Here is a 20,522-nt window from a genome sequence, read left to right on the forward strand (position 1 = left end):
GTGTATGGTGATACTTTTGAAGAAGCTATGGAAAATCTGGAAAAATTTATTGTTAGATGTAAAGAGGCAAATGAGCCATCATAAATGTTTTGTGATGTTCAATGAAGGGATTGTTTTAGGAAACTGTATTTCGAGTGATGGAATTAAAGTGGATACATCTAAGGTAGAAATTATTTCTAAAATTTCAATTCCTGTTTGCCAAAGGGATGTAAGAAGTTTTCTAGGATTTACTAGATATTATAGGAGATTCATAGAAAATTTCACAAAAATAGCCTCTCCACTTTTCAAACTCCTTACAAAAGATTGTGAATTTTCTTGGAATTCTAACTGTCAGAAAGCATTTGAGACATTGAAACAAAAGATTACTGAAGAACCAATTTTAAGAGGACCTAATTGGGCTCTTCCTTTCCATATTTCTATTGATGCTTCAGATACAAATCTAGGAGTTGTCTTGGGACAAAAAGATTTAACTCCTTATGCCATCTACTATACAAGTAAAAATTTGACTCCCGCAAAGTTAAATTACATTGTAACAGAAAATGAATTTTTAGTTGTTGTTCATGCCATTAATAAATTTCGTCATTACATTACTAGTTATGAAACTTTTATTCATATGGATCATTCTGCCATTAGATATCTAATGAAAAAACCAATCACTAATGGTATAATTACAAGATGGTTGTTATTACTACAAGAATTCAACATTACTATTCTTGATAGACTGGGAAAAGAAAATACAGTTGTTGATTTTCTTTTCTAGAATGTAGAATAATAATGAGGATGTTCCTGTAAAAGATAACTTTCCTGATGAATATCTTTTCACAATATCTACTAAAACACCCTGGTTTGCAGATATTGCTAATTATTTGGCTACAAGAAAGTTACCTTTGCAACTATCAGCTAGAGAAAAGCAAAAAGTGATCAAAACCAATGCACCTTATTCCTGGATAGATGGAGAATTGTACAAAACTGGACCTGATTTGATTATTTGAAGATGTGTTTGAGAAGATGAAGTACCTAAAATCCTAAAATCTTGTCATGATGAACCATGTGGAGGACATTTTGCCAGTAAAAGAACTGCTTACAAAATCCTTCTTTTGGGATATTATTGGCCATCCATTTTTAAGGATGCCAAAGAATATGTTAAAATATGTGATAGTTGTCAAATAATGGGGAAACCCATTCCATCAAATGAGATGCCTCTACAACCACAGGTACTTGTAGAACCCTTTGAAAAATGGGCTCTAGATTTTGTTGGACCAATAAATCCTCCATCTAAACAGAAAAGGTATATACTTGTTTGCACAGATTATGTTACAAAATGGGTAGAAGCTAAACCTCTTTTATTTGCAACTGAAAATGTTGTAGTTACATTTCTTTTTGAGGATATATTTACTCGTTTTGGTGTTCCAAGAGAAATTGTAACAGATCAAGGTACTCAATTCACATCAAAGTTGGTGCAAAAGATCGTGGAGCAATACAAATCAAGCATCAGAAGTCTACTCCATATCATCCACAAGCCAATGGGAAAGTGGAATCTACCAACAAAGTTCTTGAAGCAATTCTTACCAAAACTGTGCATTTGCATAGAAAGGATTGGGCAGAAAAGCTTCCAAAAGCATTATGGGCATACCGAACTACATGGAGGAACACAACTAGACATACTCCTTATGAGCTTGTCTATGGAAAGCAAGTCTTTCTTCCAATTGAATTCCAAGTGGAGACCTTGAGAACAACAATCAAATTGGGCCTTGATCTCTCAGAATCTTAGAAACAAAGGTTGGCACAATTGAATGAGTTGGATGAGATCCAAAAAGATGTTATTCGCATCGTTCAGTAGCAAAGATCTAAGTGGCATGACAAGTTTATCAAAGCTAAAAAGTTCAAGCAAGGTGATTGGGCTCTTGTCTTTGATTCCAAGTTCAAAGGTTTTCAAGGAAATTTTCAAACTCATTGGATTGGTCCTTATGAGATTGACACTATTTTTTATAATGGAGCAATCAAAATCAAAACTATTGATGATGAACAAATTGCTTTCCTTGTTAATGGTCATAGATTAAGTTTATATCATAAACCACTAACAAGGGAAGAATTTGTCAAATATTTGCAAGAGAAATCTAAATTTAAGTTGGTTAAGGGGATTCTTCTCCTCACTGTCCAACTTCATTGTAATCTTTGTTTTGATAATAATAATAATAATAAAAGTATAAATCAATCTTATTTAGTCAGTTGTCCACCAGGTTGGTTTGATATTTTATTCGACTAATTATTTACATAAGGCTCCTCTTCAAGTAGCATGTTTCCATTATGTCATTTTCCTCTTGTATTATTATATAGCAAGGACACAAAGCTAATTATTCATGGTCCAAGTTAAGAAATGATCCTTCGATCTCCAACATACAGCTCTAGACTTCCTGTAGTGTAAGTGCCACACTATTATTTTGCACAATGCATGCATATATCATGTCATTTTAAGCGACAATCAATTTTTCTTATAGTAGTTTTAAAATGTACTTGTAGTCAACTTAATTGACAAGCGAACAATATCAGCCATGTAGTCCTCATGACCCAAGTCAAAATTCGATTTGAGGTAAGTCGATCGTTTCACATGTCGACTAGTCAAATGGTCAACTTTTCTTTGTTGGGTGTGTGTTATATTCTTTCCACGCATCATGGGGTCTGGGGCAGCTCCCCGGATAATAAAAAATAAATAAATTATGCAGACCCAATAATAGTTGGGCAAACCCAAGGATGGGGGGCGGACCCAAAGATGGTGGGTGGACCTACCCATGGTTTTGTGCATGGTTTTTTTGGCACAGTGGTTTTTTTCTATGGTATTTGTAGATTTAGTCAGGGAACTACGATTATGTTCTAATCTAGGATTAGTGGATTGAGGTTTATGAATACTTCAACATGTATATATATGTATTGTAACATTGAAAGGATTATAATGAAAAATCAATCTGGTATTCTTGGTTTTGGGATCCAGGGGAAAGTCTCTTTGTATATTTGCTTTATGTTCTCGCCATTGTATATTTTTCTATTTTAAAAATTCGTTTGTAGGTAATTTTTGTACAAGGTTAAAACCTACATGCCTTACATTTTTTAATATCAAATGGTGGAATTTACCTTGGTTTTCCCATCATGCATTAAGCAAGTCAACTCTTTAAAAAAAATATTGTCTAGGGTAGGTCAAGTCCAAACATCAGTCAATCAATTGTCCAACTAGTTATATCTCCTCTTTAACCGCATCAAACCATTAGAACTTAGTTTGGAGAGTCCTTTTTCGCAGTGACTTATAGGGTGAACTAAACAATACAGTTGAATTAATTCATGCTCGTGATGATAATGTAGTTCTCATGTTCGATGAAGCCAAACTACAAATTATTGACCAACTTTAAGAGTAATATCTATTCACTCCTCTATAAACTTAAATGGTGTAAGCATGAGTATATCCAGAGTGGTCAACTATGGAAAAGTGGTTAATTTATGTATCAAGTATTTCATTCTTACTTTTATTCACGTGCTCAATACTTGACACACGTAACTCCTTGTGCGATGTTCTAGATGGCAACAATAAAAGAATGAATCTCTGCTCGACTTGTCATGCCCAAATATATATATATATATATATTCCATAGACTAACACCAACTAATATCCAAGTAGCCTTGGCATATTATAGTCCCACTGTAGAAAATCGATGTTCCCCACAAAACTTAGTAGTAACATTGGCTTGAGAAACAATGATGTCCCCCAATCATTACCCATTTCCAAAAATAATTTACTACAAGACTAAACGACATTTTCTACCGAGGCAACAAAATATGGTCATTTTTATGGTTTATTTAAAAAAAACATTTGTGTGTGTTTGAATTGTTTTTAATGGTGGAAATGGATTCAACCCCATCAAAAACCCTCGGTATCATTGAATATTAACAGCTGTAACCCGGATTTCCAAAAAAAATTGTACAAAAATTTCCATTATTTTTTAGAGGAAAATGTCAACTCCTTAAACTACATGTTTGAAAACACCTATATTTACTAAGAAGGTAATCCATTTACAAAGCTAAGTGGAAATAAAGATACCGTTGTGGCAAATTTTCTTCAACATTATTTTCCTCGCTCGCTTGAAAAGAGTGACACTTCTCAAAGTCATTGCAGTCAATCGAAATCTCTCCGTAGATTTTGCTATTGTTTTCTTTCTTTCTTAAAAAATCTCTTTCCATGTGAGCTACTATAGCCACTAATGATATGAACAGAACAAATAGAATTTGAAAGTCACGATGTCCAATTTCCAAAATGGTACCGTTCATTTTTGTATATGCCCTCGAATTCAATTTCACAAACCTTAGCTTTATTGGCCTTCAAATAATTTGAAAATACTAGTAACCATCTACATTGCAAATCCTTGTGCTAGCCAAAACACAAAAGCGGGGTTAATTTGCGGGGAATACGAAAGAACCAATGACAATATAGTAGCATCAATATTTATGCACAGCATCACGAATAGTGATTAACAAGTAATGAATCAGCATCCGCCTTCATGGTAAAAGTGGGTTGAATATGCATGTTTTTTCAATTTTAACCAAAGTTTGGAAAATGCTTAATGTTTTTATTTTTTCTTAAATTCAAAATAATTTTCTAATTTTCTGGAAATCTTATTTTTAATTTTCGATTGGTTGAGCAAGTTCTAATAGGACATAATTCCTCTAGTGGGAGGTGTTTTAATCTTGGTTCATTTAAAAAAAAAAAAACTAATTTGTGAATGGTCATTCTGTGGGTGAGTGCTCTGACACTAACTCTATTATTCTATTGCTTTACCCATTGATGCCAAAACTGACTCAGTTGTAGGTATTTTATGTAAGCCAAGGTGCTTGAACAAATTTCCAAATAATATTATTTTATGTTTCATTGTGTGGAATTTTTTTGTGCATAACTTTGCTTGTGTAGAGCTTTTATTGTGTGGAGAAGCTTCCTCCGCATAGTGAAAGCTCCTCACAAGAAAATAGTGTTGTGAACGTCGAAGAAACTGAATACATCATATTTCAGGAACTGATCATGTTTATGCAAAATAACTTATCCACCGCAGAGGTTGTTCTTCCTGTCACCATAAGCAGTTGTTGTTGAGATATTAATCTCATTGTCTACTAAGTGTCATCACATTTCATTCTATTGTCTGCTAGGTGTCATAGACAGTTCGGTTTTACTTCAGTTTAGTCGAGTTTCACTCCAGTCAATAATTGTTGATGTTTTCTATGCAATCTATTTAGCTATTTTGAATACTGAGAAGAGAAATATCTGCTCCATGATTTCTCTTCATTTTTTGTCATGGTATTAGAGCACTAGGTCGCATAAGACTCCAAAGAGAGCAACACTTGAAAAAAAATTTGGGCTCGCAAAGAAGAAGCAAGGGTCATGAGAGGCCGAGGAGAAAATGCGAAAGCAACTTGAATTTTGCACTTGTGAAGAAGAGAAAGTGTGTCAATTGTGCATCTGTCAAGAGATCTAAGTGCATCACTTTCGCATCTCAGCCAATAAAAAACTGCACAAAAAACATTGCCAACTTACAAAATTGTAAAAAACTTAGAATCTACGCACCTCGTGAGTTGAAGGAGTGCGCAAAACGCCACAGAAAAACTCATCGGAGTTGCGCAAACGACAAGGAAATTTAAAAAAAAACGACCGCTCCACGAAGTCAGTGCAAGAATTTTTGAAATGTCAAAAGGTTCAGGTTTTCTAAGGTACGAGTTTTGGAAGCTATCAAAACTTTTCAAAAGTCAAAATCTCGAAGTTTTCAAAAGTTTTAAAGGTTTTATTTTCAAAAACTAGAAGAGTGGTATGATGATATTATAAAAGGTCTATATGAGGCATGAAGACTTTATGAGAAGAAAGAATTTCGTTTAGTGATTAAAGGCTCCTCATAAAAGTTCTTCAAAAGTTTTTTTTGTTTTTTAAGGGACTTGATATTAAAATAACATTAAAGTTAGTTTTTTTGTTTTTGTTTTTTTTTTTTAATTTTGGATTTGTAAAGGTTAAAAAAAAATGTATCTTTCTAAGGAATGTGTTTTTTAAATATTAAAAGGAGTTTTTAGAAAAGGGTTTACATCTACATTCAAAATAATGGTTTTCGCCAGCTCTTTTCCACATAGCCTAATTTTGCTTGGCAAAAATTACGAGTTTTGGTCTTTAAGAATGAAGATATTTCTGCAAGCCCAAGAGTGTTGGGATACACTTTAGAATGCCTATGTAGAGCCAACCCAAAAAGCATAGGTGGCCATGACCAATAATCAAAGGGATTCATATATTTAACTCAGAAAGAAAGAGAACATAGCCAAATGTTGGATACAAAACACAGTCAATGACTTTATCTTCGAAAAGATAACTAGTGCATCCATAACAAAAGAAGCTTGGGATATTTTGAAAGTTGCATATCAAGGTAACGATATAGTGAAGAATGTTAAATTGCATACATTGAGAGCTCAATTCGAAACCCTGAAGATGACTAACATAGAAAATGTGGATCAGTTCATGACTAGAGTCATGGGAATTGTCAATCAGATCAAGCTCACTTAGAAACCATTACAGATCAGAAGATTGTTGAAAAAGTCCTTCGAATCTTGCCCAAGAAATATGACATGATTGTAACAGTCATTCTAGAATCCAAATATTTTACAACTTTCTCAATAGAACAATTGACTGGATCACTTTTGGGACATGAGACTGTTGAAGATAATGGAGAATATCCTAGAATAGGTAGAGTTGGTTCACGTGGCCTCAGGATAGGAATTAGTTTCTATTTCTTAGGATGTTGTTCTAACTTCCCTAAAACTATGTATTCTATTTAATGTGTAATGTTGATGAACAATGTAGAGCGTTATGCAGAGCCAGACTCTCCTGGTTCAGACTCTCTTTCGTAGAGCTGACCAGTGGGTTTTATTTTCATTAATACAAACATTGCCATTTTTATCATGGTATCAGAGCATCAGGGCTGAGGAACCTGTACGCTGGCTGGTGGGTGGTTCTTTGAACCAAAATCGTCGTAGGTTTTGAGTGGATAGTCGCGACGATACACTACTACACTTCTCAAATTTTTCATTTTTTCGATCGTCGCACTTTTCCAGTGTACCGCTGTGACTAGTCTCTGAAAATTGGTGTATTTCAGTGACTAGTCTCAGATATTGGGCAAATATCAGTGACAGTTGCGACTAGTCTCGGATATTGGGCAAATATCAGCGACGATCGTGTAAATCAAAGAAATTGCAAAGGGAGCCAAGAACAAGGTTGTAGCTGACAACAGGAGGTTGTCTGGAGGCTGAGAAGAAAGCCACGGTGATCTGCGCGTGTGTTGCGAGATCAAACAACAGTGATCTGTCTCTGTCACAGATCTGGGGTAAATTTAACATCTTTTACCTATCGATTTTTTTTTTTCTAAATCGCCAAGATGAATAACAACATATTTGAAGCATGCATGAACGAGCATAACAAGCTCGATGGTTCCAATTATGCAAATTGGAAGTTTAAGATGCAAACTCTGCTAGAAGCGTAGAGTGCTTGGCAGATTGTGAATGGGGATGAGCCGAGGCCCGCGGCTGGATCAACATCGGTCCCAGATTGGGAGAAACGAGAAAGCAGAGCAAGGACAATGTTAAAGATGTCAGTGAAAGACTGTATTATACCGCATATCAGAGAAGGTAAGTTAGCTAACGAGATTTGGGGAATTATGAAGGAATTGTACGAGATCAGAAATTCAAATCGTCTTTTGTTCCTCAAGAGTAATATTTTGTCCATGAAAATGGAGGAGAATGAAATGATTTCTTCATTCGTAGCAAGAATCACGGATCTAAAAACCAAATTATCAGATATTGGTCATACAATGGACAATACAGATCTTGTGACCATTACAATGAATGGTGTCACTGATGATTATCAGATGTTCATAACTGGGATCAATGCCAGAGAGAAGATCCCACACTTTGAAGAACTGACAGGTATACTGATGCAGGAAGAAGAGAGGAGATCAACTCTGAAGCCCCAGAGTGCCGATCTTGCATTGGTGGCAAGGAAGAACTTCTACAAAGGGAAAGGAGGTCCACAATAGCAAAACGGAGCAAGTTCACATAAACGGCCAAATCTGACTCAAGGTATGCACCTGAATAAAAACTACTTTGAAACTAAATGTTTTTATTGTGGAAAATTGGGTCATATTGCCAGGGAATGTAGGAAAAAGAAGTATCATGAAGAACAACAGAAGCCAAAGAGACATGCAGGTCATCTCGCTAACAGTGATTAGGTGAAAAATTTGAGATTGTTCATGGTAGATCGTGATGAAAATGTTGATGTAGACATCTGGTATGTAGATTCAAGAGCGTCAACACACATGACAGGGAACAAGCATTGGCTGCAGGATTTTAAAGAGATCAACGAAGGCGCACAAATTTACCTAGGTGATGACAGAAGCCATCAAATTAAAGGATGTGGGAAAGTTTATGTTATTCTACCTGATGGTAATATCAAACAAATTTATAATGTAATGTATGTGCCTGGCATAACAAAGAACTTGATTTCCGTATCAATGATTACAGATCAACATTTGAAAGTTGAATTTTTAAAATCTAATTGTTACATTAAGGATTTGCTAGATGGAATGAAGACAATTGCTATAGGAATCCGAACAGGAGGACTGTACAAGTTGGATGTGAGACTTGCACCAATTTGAGCATTGACGGCAGCGAGCCTGACTATAGAAGAGCTTTGGCACCAGAGATTCAGCCACATCAATTACAATGATTTGCTGTTACCACACAGGAAAGAAATGGTAAGAGATCTTCCTATGCTAAAGCAAGTACATAATGATTGTGATGCTTGTACTTTAGGAAAAATGCATAGAGAAGAATTCCCTGTTAGAGTAGAAAAGAAACAGAGGGATATACTGGAGTTAGTGCACACAGACCTTTGTGGTCCCATGCAGAAAAAATCATTAGGAGGTGCAGTGTATTTCCTACTGTTTATTGATGACTGTACAAAGTTTTCTTGGGTGTATTTCTTAAGTAAGAAGAGTCATACATTCGAATACTTTAAGCAGTTTAAAAATATGATTGAAAGACAAACAGGGAAACAGATAAAAATTCTCCATTCTGATCAAGGGGGAGAATATAGGAAAGATGAGCTGATCAGATATTGTAAAGATCATGGAATTTTGCAGCAGTTTACAGTACCCCATACTCCACAGCAGAATGGAGTGACAGAACAGAAGAACAAAACTCTGGTGGAATGTGCAAGAAGTATGCTGAAAGGTAAGAATCTTTCAAATGGTTTTTGGGCTGAAGCAGTGAGTACTGTGGTTTATTTAAAAAATAGGAGTCCTACAAGAAGTCTTGAGTTTAAAACTCCTTTTGAAGCTTTGTATGGATATAAGCCTACAGTAAAACACTTAAGAATATTTGGATGTAAAGCATTTGCCCACATACCCAAGGAAGATAGAAAGAAATTAGACTAAAAATCCATTAGATGCATTTTTATAAGGTATTGTTCGTCATATAAAGCATACAGATTATTTAATCCCTCTACTCACAAGATCTTTGTTAGTAGAGATGTTAAATTCCATGAGCAGGATAGTGAAGAAATTGATGAGCACTATGATGGATGGGACATCCCGTACTTTGAAGAAGAAGAAGCAGAGAACAATCAGGGTCAACAGCAAACAAAGGCAGAGGATGAACAACAACAACAGCAACAACAACAACAATAGCAACAACAACAACAGCAACAGCAGCAGCAGCAGGAAGAAATAAGGTTTGAAACCACCACCCCACCACTCAGGAGATCAGGTAGGAAAGCTCAAATGCCTGCAAGATATAGGGAAAATGCATTTATAACTAGTATGATGAATGTTGTTGAACCGTCTAGTTATAAAGAAGCAAATGAAAGTAATGAATGGAAAATAGCCATGGAACAAGAATATGATTCAATAATCAGAAACAACACTTGGGAATTGGTAGAACTCCCTAGAGGAAAACAGGTCATAGGTTGCAAATGGTTATATAAACCGAAAATTAATGCAGATGGAACTATAGAAAAACTGAAAGCTAGGTTGGTTGCAAAGGGGTACACACAAAAAGAAGGGATAGATTATGAGGAAACCTTCGCCCCTGTAGCTAAATTGAACACTATCAGAATGTTAATTGCTTTAGCTACCAAGAAACATTGGATAATGCACCAACTAGATGTAAAGTTTGCATTTCTGAATGGGGAACTGAAAGAAGAGGTTTATTTAGAGCAACCGGAAGGGTTTGTCCAGAAGGGAAAAGAACATTTAGTCTGTAGGTTGAAGAAAGCACTCTATGGACTAAAACAAGCTCCCAGGTCATGGTATGAGAAAATTGATTCATTTTTTCTGCAAGTTGGCTATAATAGAAGCAAGAATGACCCTAATCTTTACACCATGAAAGATGAACAAGGGTGCATAGTGCTGATTTCATTATATGTAGATGATTTGATAATTACAGGTGATGCTATATATCTAATTGATGAAATCAAGCAGCAGATGTCACATATGTTTGAGATGAAGCATCTCGGTGAACTCAGATACTGTTTAGGTCTCAAGATCTGGAGAGATTCAGGTCAAACATTTCTGTCTCAAGCAAAGTATGTCAAAAGCCTGTTAGAAAAGTTTAGAATGGATCAGTGTAAGTCTGCACCGGTACCATTGCAGCAGAATATCAAATTGCAGTGTGAGGATGGCTCAAAAGCAGCGGATGCAACACTTTACAGACAGCTGGTTGGGAGTCTAATCTACCTAAGCACCACTAGACTTGATTTGGCTTATGCGGTCAGCATGTTAAGCCAATTTATGTCTAAGCCACTTGAAAGCCATTGGAATGCAACGAAGAATGTTTTGAGGTATCTACAAGGTACTGTAGATTATGGAATTATTTACACTGACACCTAAAAACCTTCCCTTTGAAAATATGATTTGTAGCATAGAGGAGGGGATCAGTAACCTTACTGTGGAGGATAAAGAAACATTGAGGCAAGAATGCTCTCTCATCATGAGGAAAACCAAAATTCCCAAAAGCAACCTGAGTAAAGAGGAACAAAAAGCCTTCAATTCCTTGCGAAGCAATGACAAGGTTGTGGTTCTTAAAGCAGACAAAGGAGGAGCTACGGTCATACTGGACAAAGAAGATTATGTTTGTAAGATGAATGATCACCTAAATTGTGGCAGTTATAAGAAGCTAAGCAGCAATCCCATCCCCAAAATCGTGAAGGATGTAAAGAAGATTATCTCTAATTCAAACCTTGACGAAAAGTTAAAGAAGAAGTTGATCCCCTCCTGTGAAATTGTTCCCAGAATCTATGGATTACCCAAAATCCATAAGGAAGGGATCCCCCTTAGACCAATAGTTAATACTATTGGTTCCCCAACCTATGAGCTTGCGAAATATGTTGCAAAAATTCTTAAGCCCCTTGTCGGAAACACTGATTCCTTCATCAAGGACTCCCAGGACTTTGTGAATCTTATTAAGAATGAGAAGTTGGAACATGATGATATCCTTGTAAGCTTCGACGTGGTATCCTTATTCACTAAGATCCCTCTTGATGAAGCCATTCAGGTTATAAAAGAAGTTGCTGATCCAGGGACTGCAAAGCTGGCTGAGATCTGCCTAAGGTCGACTGTGTTCACCTTCCAAGGAGTATTTTATGAACAGACATCCGGTGTGGCAATGGGGTCCCCCCTTTCGCCAATAGTGGCCAACCTATACATGGAATACTTTGAAAAGAAGGCCCTGAATTCATATCCTTTGAAACCAGCCTGGTGGAAGCGATTTGTCGATGACACCAATATAAAATGGACTCATGGTAAAGCAGAACTCGAAAAGTTTTTCACACTTAAATTCGATCTCTCCAGATATAAAGTTTACGATGGAACTTGAAGAAAACAAGAACATTCCGTTTTTAGACGTCCTAATCATCAGAAAAGAGGATGGCTCTTTGGGCCATAAGGTTTTCAGGAAATCAACCCACACAGAGAGTTACCTCCATGCTGATTCCCACCATCACCCTGCACAGAAGTTTGGTGTTCTAAACACGCTGGCCATCAGAGCCCTTCGAATTTCCGACTCAGAGCACCTGGAGGAAGAGAAGAAGCATCTAATCTTAACTTTTAAAAGTATAGGCTACAAGGAGCAGGAAATTAAAAAGGCCATAGAGAAAGCTGAAAGAAAGTTGTTGTCTCATGAGCCTAAGGCTCAAGACCAGCCTAATTGTGGTATTGTTTTTCTACCATATATCCATGGGATTACGGACAAAATCGCTAAAATCCTAAAAAAGAAAAACATTATCACTCATTTCTCAGCTCCAGGTACTATCAGACAAAGTTTGAAGTCTGTTAAAGATGATATCGACAATCATCAGCTTAAAGGAGTTTATAAAATAGAGTGTTCCTGTGGAAAAAGCTACATTGGTGAAACAGGTCGCTCCCTCCAGACAAGACTCAAGGAACATGGCGCTGATATTAAGAACGGAAGATCTCGTACTTCAGCCCTGGCAGAGCACTCCTTAAAAACTAAACACCATATCTGTCTGGAAAGCGCATCAATTATCGCTAGGGAAGAGCAACATCAGAGACGAAAGATCAGAGAAGCGCTTGAAATTATCAAACATCCTCATAATCTGAACAGAGATAATGGCGTGGAGATTAGCGGGAGCTGGCTTCCCTTGATCAAGGAAATAAAAATCGCAAGCGCATCCCCTGGTAAAGGCCTCAACAGGTAAGTTATCCCTCTCCTTTCTTGTGTCTTCAGTCTTTGTTTTCATTTAGATCTAGGTATAGAATTTCCATTAAATTCTAGAATATATTAATTTCTTTATTGCTATTGAGTAATATATTAATCATTATATTAATTTATTATAAATATTAATTATTTATAATGGTTAATATAATATGATTAATATTAATAATCTAATTAAATTATTTAGGAATTAATATTTCCCTAGATATAAAATTAATTTCATATTAGTATTAATATTCCCTAGGTATAAAATCATTTTCATATTAGAATTAATATTTCCCTAGGTATAAAATTAATTTCATATTAGAATTAATATTAATTTCATTTAGATCTAGGTATAATATTTCCATTATATTCTAGAATATATTAGTTTCTTTTTTGCTATTAGGTAATATATTAATCATTATATTAATTTATTATAAATATTAATTATTTATAATGGTTAATATGTATTGATTAATGCTAATATTTTAATTAAATTATATAAAAATTAATATGTCCTAGTTTTTAGCATTATTTAGTTTCATCATCCTATTTTTGTTTTAGTTATTGCCCTTAAATTTATTTGTCCGCATTAATTTCCTTAAAATAAAATAATTTCTATATAACAATTAAGTAATATATTAATCATTATATTAAACAATTATAAATACTTATTATTCATAATTGTTAATATAAATTAGGTTAATACATTATTTTAATTTTATATATAGAAATTATTTCTTCTTTTAATTTATTAGGCCTTCTTTAGTCTTAGGTTAGTCCCTATTTAATCTTTAGGTTTGGTATTAATTTATGAGCTCTTCCAAAAATTTATTAAAACAAATTAATATTAAATTATATAAAATTAATTAAAATTAATTAAAAATTATTTCAGCCGACAGTTTGTTATTCTAAAAGTTTTATCCTCATCACTATTTATTATTTCTTTGTTGCTCTTCTGTCATCATCATTCTCATATCCTGATGATGGATCCCATTTGGGATTTGAAACGTTGGTACAAAAATGTTAAAACTGTGGATTCTCCGGTCAATGATTCAAAGGATTTGCAGATTCAAATTGGGCAAGAAATGTAGATGATCGCAGATCTATAACAGGTTATGCATTCAGTCTTGGATCCGGGGTGATCACTTGGAGTAGCAAGAAGCAGAACACAGTCTCCTTGTCCTCAGCAGAAGTAGAGTATCAAGCCATGTGTGCAGCAACGTGCGAGGCGGTTTGGTTGCGAAGACTTCTCTAGGATGTTGGGGAAGAACAGACAGTCGCAACAACAATCAGATGCAACAATCAAAGTTCAATCAAGCTGGCCAACAATCCGGTGTTTCATAAAAACACTAAACATATTGATACTCAGTTTCACTTTGTTAGGGAGAAAGTGCAATCTAAAGAAATTCATCTGGAGTATTGTAACACATATGATAATGTTGCGAACATTTTCACTAAGCCTCTTGGAAAAGTTAAGTTTCAAATGTTTAGGGAGATGTTAGGCATATATGTGAACCCATTCTCCATTAAGGGGGAGTGTTGAAGATAATGGAGAATATCCTAGAATAGGTAGAGTTGGTTCACGTAGCCTCAGGATAGGAATTAGTTTCTATTTCTTAGGATGTTGTTCTAACTTCCCTAAAACTATGTATTCTATTTAATGTGTAATGTTGATGAACAATGTAGAGTGTTCTGCAGAGCCAGACTCTCCTGGTTCAGACTCTCTTTCGTAGAGCTGACCAGTGGGTTTTATTTTCATTAATACAAACATTGCCATTTTTATCAGAGACAAGACTCAACTTGGCAAAAGACTCCATGGAAAAAGCTTTCAAAACACAACTCTCTCTTGGTAGAGGCAAAGGTAGAGGATATAGAGGCAGCAGAAAGCGAGGCAGATGCAGATCAGAACATCATCATGCAACAGAGCAATGGAGACCTCCACAAAACCAAACACAAAGAAGAAGAACATCGAACAAATCTAATGCTCAATGCTATTACTGCAAGAAATTTGGTCATTATGAAGATGAATGCAGAAAGAAACAGTCATATCAACGAAGAGGTATTGTCCATCTCTCTAATAATGAAGGATAATCCTTTGAAACAATGTTTCTTTCCTGCCATCTTTTTGAAGACACTCACAACAAGGACCTTTGGTTGTTGGACAATGGAAATCATATGACAACAAACAAAAATTTGTTTTCTTATCTTGATGCTTCCATAACATCATAAATTACTCTTGGAGATCGTTCTTTTATTAAAGTTGAAGGGAAAGGTACTATCCCTATTCTTACTAAACAGAATCAACACAACTACATACCTGATGTTTATTATGTTCCGCATTTGAAGCATAACCTTATTAGTGTAGGAAAATTGATGGAACACGGTTATGATGCAATATTTCAAGGTAACACAAGTTATATCTATAACAAACCTCCCAATAGAAGACTGATAGAAAAGGTTGCAAAAGCCAAGAATAGGATGTTCCCATTGACTCTTAGAAGTTAAAATCTCTCACAGTATTTAGCCCACAATGTGTCAAGAATAAATGAGTCTCAGCTATGGAATTATAGGTATGGCCACATCCCATTCAAGAGTCTAATTCTACTTCAGAAACATTCAATTGTCATTGGTCTCCGTGTTATGAATGAAAAATATTGTAATTGTGAAAATTGTGTTCTATCCGAGCATAAAAAAGATAGCTTTCCCACATAGAGAAAACGAGCCTTTAGAGACAATCCATACAGATATATGTTTCCCAATGTAGACATAGTCCATTGGTGGTAGTATTTATTTTCTGACATTCATTGATGATTATAGCAGGAAGAGATGGGTGTAATTTCTCAAAAATAGATAAGATACTTTCTCAAGATTTAAAGAGTTCAAAGCAGAAGCAGAAAAGCATAGTGGAAATCCTTTGAAAGTAATCAGATCTGATAAAGGAGGAGAATACAACTCAAATGACTTCAAAGCCTTTTGTCAACAACAAGGAATCATGATGGAGAACAAAACAAGATATACTCCACAGCAGAATGGAGTAGTAGAAAGGAAAAATCAATCGATCATGAACATGCCCAGATGTATGCTTCGTGAGAAGAAGTTGTCAAATAAATATTGAGCTGAAGCAGTTTCGATAGGAGTGTATGTTCTCAACAGATCTCCAACAACTAGTCTCCAAGATATAGTACCTCAAGAAGCATGGGATGCTAAAAAGGTAAATGTATCTCACTTTAGAACTTTTGGATCAGTAGCATTTTCACATGTTCCTGAGAAGCTAAGAAAGAAGCTTGATGATAGGAGTGAAAGATGTATTTCTGTAGGCTATTGTGAGAAATCAAAGGCCTACAGGCTTTACAATCCAGTTACCAAGAAGTTTGTTTTAAGTAGAGATGTTAAATTTTCTGAAAATAAATCTTGGTTTGATCATGTTGATGAAGCTTCAATTCAGACTTTTTATCCACCACAGCTACCAAGATTGCAGGTTCAAGAAGATCCATACCATTCTGAAAATGGTACATATTCAAGTAGTGAATCCACCAGTGATTCAACATCTTCATAAGATAATCAGAAATAAGAAGCATCAGAGAAATATATGAGCAGGAGCATGAGTTTGACCAGAAAAATATGTTTGCATTTCTTTCATCTCAACCAACCCATTTTGAAGAAGCAGTTAAAGAAAAACATTGGGTTGATGCAATGAACCAAGAAATTGCTACCATAGAAAAGAACTAGACTTGGGAAATAGCTAATCTCCCAAGAGACAAAACCAGAATTGGTGTAAAATGGGTATATAAGACCAAGCTAAATGAAAAAGGAGAGATTGAGAAACATAAGGCAAGGTTGGTTGCCAAAGGATTCTCACAACAGTTTGGTGTCGACTATGGTGAAACCTTTTCTCCAATAGCAAGGTTAGACACTGTTAGAACCATTTTATCCACAGCATCTCAACACAAATGGAAACTCTATCAGTTTGATGTAAAATCTTCCTTCCTAAATGTAATATTGCAGGAAGAAGTTTATGTAGAGCAACCTCCTAGTTTTGAAGTTACAAGATAGGATCATAAGGTATACAAATTGAAGAAAGTTTTGCATGGTTTGAAACAAGCTCCAAGAGATTGGTACAATCGAATCAACACCTATCTCATCAAAAGTGGATTTTGCAGAAGCAACCATGAGCCAACTTTGTATACCAAAACTCATGAAGGTAAAATCTATTAGGTCCCTATAATACTAGTGTAGGCCCTTATTGTTATTAGTTCAACCCCCCTCATTGTATTGTTGTGCCCATGTAATCCCCATATTGGTATTATTGTGCCCCATAAAAGCTCACTATTGTTATTGTTGTGCCCTTACAATATTATTGTTATGTAGGCTCCGATTATATTGTGACCCCTTAGACTCCTATATATAGAAAGGAGGTCTTGTCATTTATATCATCCAAGAATTGTTCATTTATGTAATGTAAAGAAGGTTTCCCCCTCAAAGAGGCTAATTTTGAAGTTGTTGATCTATCTCTTCTTCTATTTTGTGAGCTGGTCGCATAACATTTGGTATCAGAGCTTTGGATTCTAGGGTTTTGTTGCTTCAAACAGGCCATCGTGGAAATTTTGCTATAGCTTGTTTTCTATGAAGCTTCAAAAGCTAACATTAAAACCCATTTGAATCGAAATCATGATGAACCTCTTGACCTAATTGCAGATCTTGTCTCACTATATTTTCAGAGATATGAATTGAGGAAGTTAGGGTTTTTGCAAGCTCCCGAATTCTATCTCAAATGGGTCACCTTGAGACAATAGTCATAACTTTCTCTCTGAGCATTGGATTTAAATTTCATAATACGTGAAAGAAAGAGAACAGACTTTAGCTTTTTGGGTATCGTTTTCAGGGCCGAAGGTCAAAAAAGTGACATGTGGCACGTCGTACAAGTTCTCTCTACTGAACCAATCTATAATCAGGTCATCGCGGGAGGTTGGGCATAACACTTTCTTCGAAAATCCAATCGTGATCTGACTTGTGGGGTTGGAAAGAGGACTCAGAGGGCTATAATAGGCCAAAATTTCATAGCTTGTAGATTAGAAATTACAGAGTTTCAGTGGTTTAAATATCGAGATCCTAAAAGCAAGAAAAATAATGACTTGAATCAAGAAAATAGAAACACCTAGTAAGCAAAATTGGATGGATGGTTTGAAGAATGCGATTGAAGATAAGATAAATAGTTTTATCTATGGCATGGAAGATAATATCTATTATCGATGGTATGAAAGAATAATTGAAGAAAGACATGGAAGGTTTGAAAGAAGGTGGGACAAAGTTGCTACAAGAAAGGCCTCCTAATGGCGGAAAATCATGTTGAGCACAAAAGAAATGTTAATCATGATTTCATAGAATCTAATGTTGGATTGAAGACCCAGTGAAGTTTGATGGCATGGATCCCATAACATGGATACTACAGATGGAGAAATATTTTGACTTCCATAATGTGCAAAACACACAAAAGGTACGTATTGCAACTTTATATTTAGAACCCAATCATTTTTCATGTTATCGATCACTCTTCTCTCATAAGAAAATGGTCACTTGGTCCATTTTCATGGAGGAAATGATAGCACATTATGAGGATACAAAGAGCAACACCTTCTTTAGCGAATTGATAAATCTCAAACAAAAGGGTTCAATGGCAGAGCACATTGAGGACTTCCAAAAATTGAATGTAAGGGTAAATGATATTCCAAAGGAGCATAGGATTGATGTCTTCATAGGGACTTTAAAGGATAACATCCAACATGAGGTTTGTCTTTGGGGAACTTGATTCATTAGAGAAGGAATTCAGGTTGGCAAGAAAATTTGAAAGCAAAATTATGGAAACAAGGAATCCTACCACTCACAACTATAAATATGGAAGTGTTGTTGCTCCTAGCCTTCCACAACCTACAAGGTTGACACCACAACAATTGGAAGAAAAAAGAGCAAAAGGTCTTTGTTACAGTTGTGATAGCAAATACATTCTTAACAAATCTCCAACAACTATTCTCCAAGATATAGTACCTCAAGAAGCATGGGATGCTAAAAGAATAAATGTATCTCACTTTCGAATTTTTGGACCAACAACATTTTCACATGTTCCTAAGAAGGTAAGAAAGAAGCTTGATGATAGGAGTGAAAGATATATTTTTATAGGCTATAGTGAGGATTCAAAGGCATACAAGCTTTACAATCTAGTTACCAAGAAGTTTGTTTTAAGCAGAGATGTTAAATTTTTTGAAAATAAATCTTGGTCCGATCATGTTGATGAAGGTTCAAATCAGGCTTTTATCCACCATAGCCCCCAAGATTGCAGGTTCAAGAAATCCATACCATTATGAAAATGGTACATCTTCAAGCGGTGAATCCACCAGTGATTCAACATCTTTAGAAGACAATCAGAAACAAGAAGTATTAGAGAAATATATGAGCATGAACATGAGTTTGAGCAACAAAATATGTTTGCATTTCTTTCAACTCAACCAACCCATTTTGAAGAAGGAGTTAAAGAAAAACATTGGGTTGATGCAATGAACCAAGAAATTGCTGCCATAGAAAAGAACTAAACTTGGGAATTAGTTGATCTCCCAAGAGACAAAACTATAATTGGTGTAAAATGGGTATATAAGACCAAGCTAAATGAAATTGAGAGATTGAGAAACATAAGGCAATGATGGTTTCCAAAGGATTCTCACAGCAGTTTGGTGTCGACTATGGTGAAACCTTTTCTCCAACAGCAAGGTTCAACATTGTCAGAACCATTTTATCCACAACAGCTCAACACAAATGGAAAGTCTATCAGCTTGATGTAAAATCTGCCTTCCTAAATGGTATATTGCAGGAAGAAGTTTATGTAGATTAGCCTCCTAGTTTTGAAGTTCCAGGATATGAACATAAGGTATACAAATTGAAGAAATCTTTGTATGGATTGAAACAAGCTCCAAGAGCTTGGTACAGTCGAATCGACACCTATCTCATTAAATGTGGATTTTGCAAAAGCAACCATGAGCCAACTTTGTATACCAAAACCCATTATGGTAAAATCCTTATTGTATGTCTTTACGTAGATGATCTCCTTTATACATGCAATATGATGTTAGAAGACTTCAAAGCAACAATGCAAACAAAGTTTGATATGGCAGATCTAGGGGTCATGAAATACTTATTAGGAATTAAAATACATCAATATGCTAATGGTATTTTTGTTGGTTAACAAAAATATGCCATTGACATCGTCCAAAAATTCGGAATCACCAATTGCTCAAGGCACTAAACTGAGCAAAGAAGATATAATGCCACCAGTTGATCCCACATTGTATAAAAGTCTAATTGGTATTTTGTTGTATCTCACTGCAACTAGACCTAATATGATGTTTTCAACAAGTTTTGTCTCCAGGTTTATGCAATCACCAAAGATTTCACATTGGAAGGTTGCAAAAAGGATCTTAAGGTATATTGCAAGGACCATAGACTATGGTTTGTTCTATACATATTCTAAAAGTTGTTCACTTTCAGGTTATACAGAAACCGATTATGCAGGGAGTTTAGATGATTGCAAAAGCACCTCAGGGTATGTTTTTCATCTTGGAACCAATCTGATTTCATGGGCATCCAAGAAACAGTCAATCGTTTCAATATCTTCTGCAGAGGCAGAATATGTAGCAGCAAATTCAACAGACAGTGTGGTCGAGAAGATTATTGAAATATCTATCAAATGTTCAAAGGGA

Source organism: Pinus tabuliformis, chromosome Q, assembly GCF_031772625.1.
Source record: "Pinus tabuliformis cultivar Carrire ecotype Pingquan chromosome Q, CPIR1, whole genome shotgun sequence".
NCBI classification, from domain to species: domain Eukaryota; kingdom Viridiplantae; phylum Streptophyta; class Pinopsida; order Pinales; family Pinaceae; genus Pinus; species Pinus tabuliformis.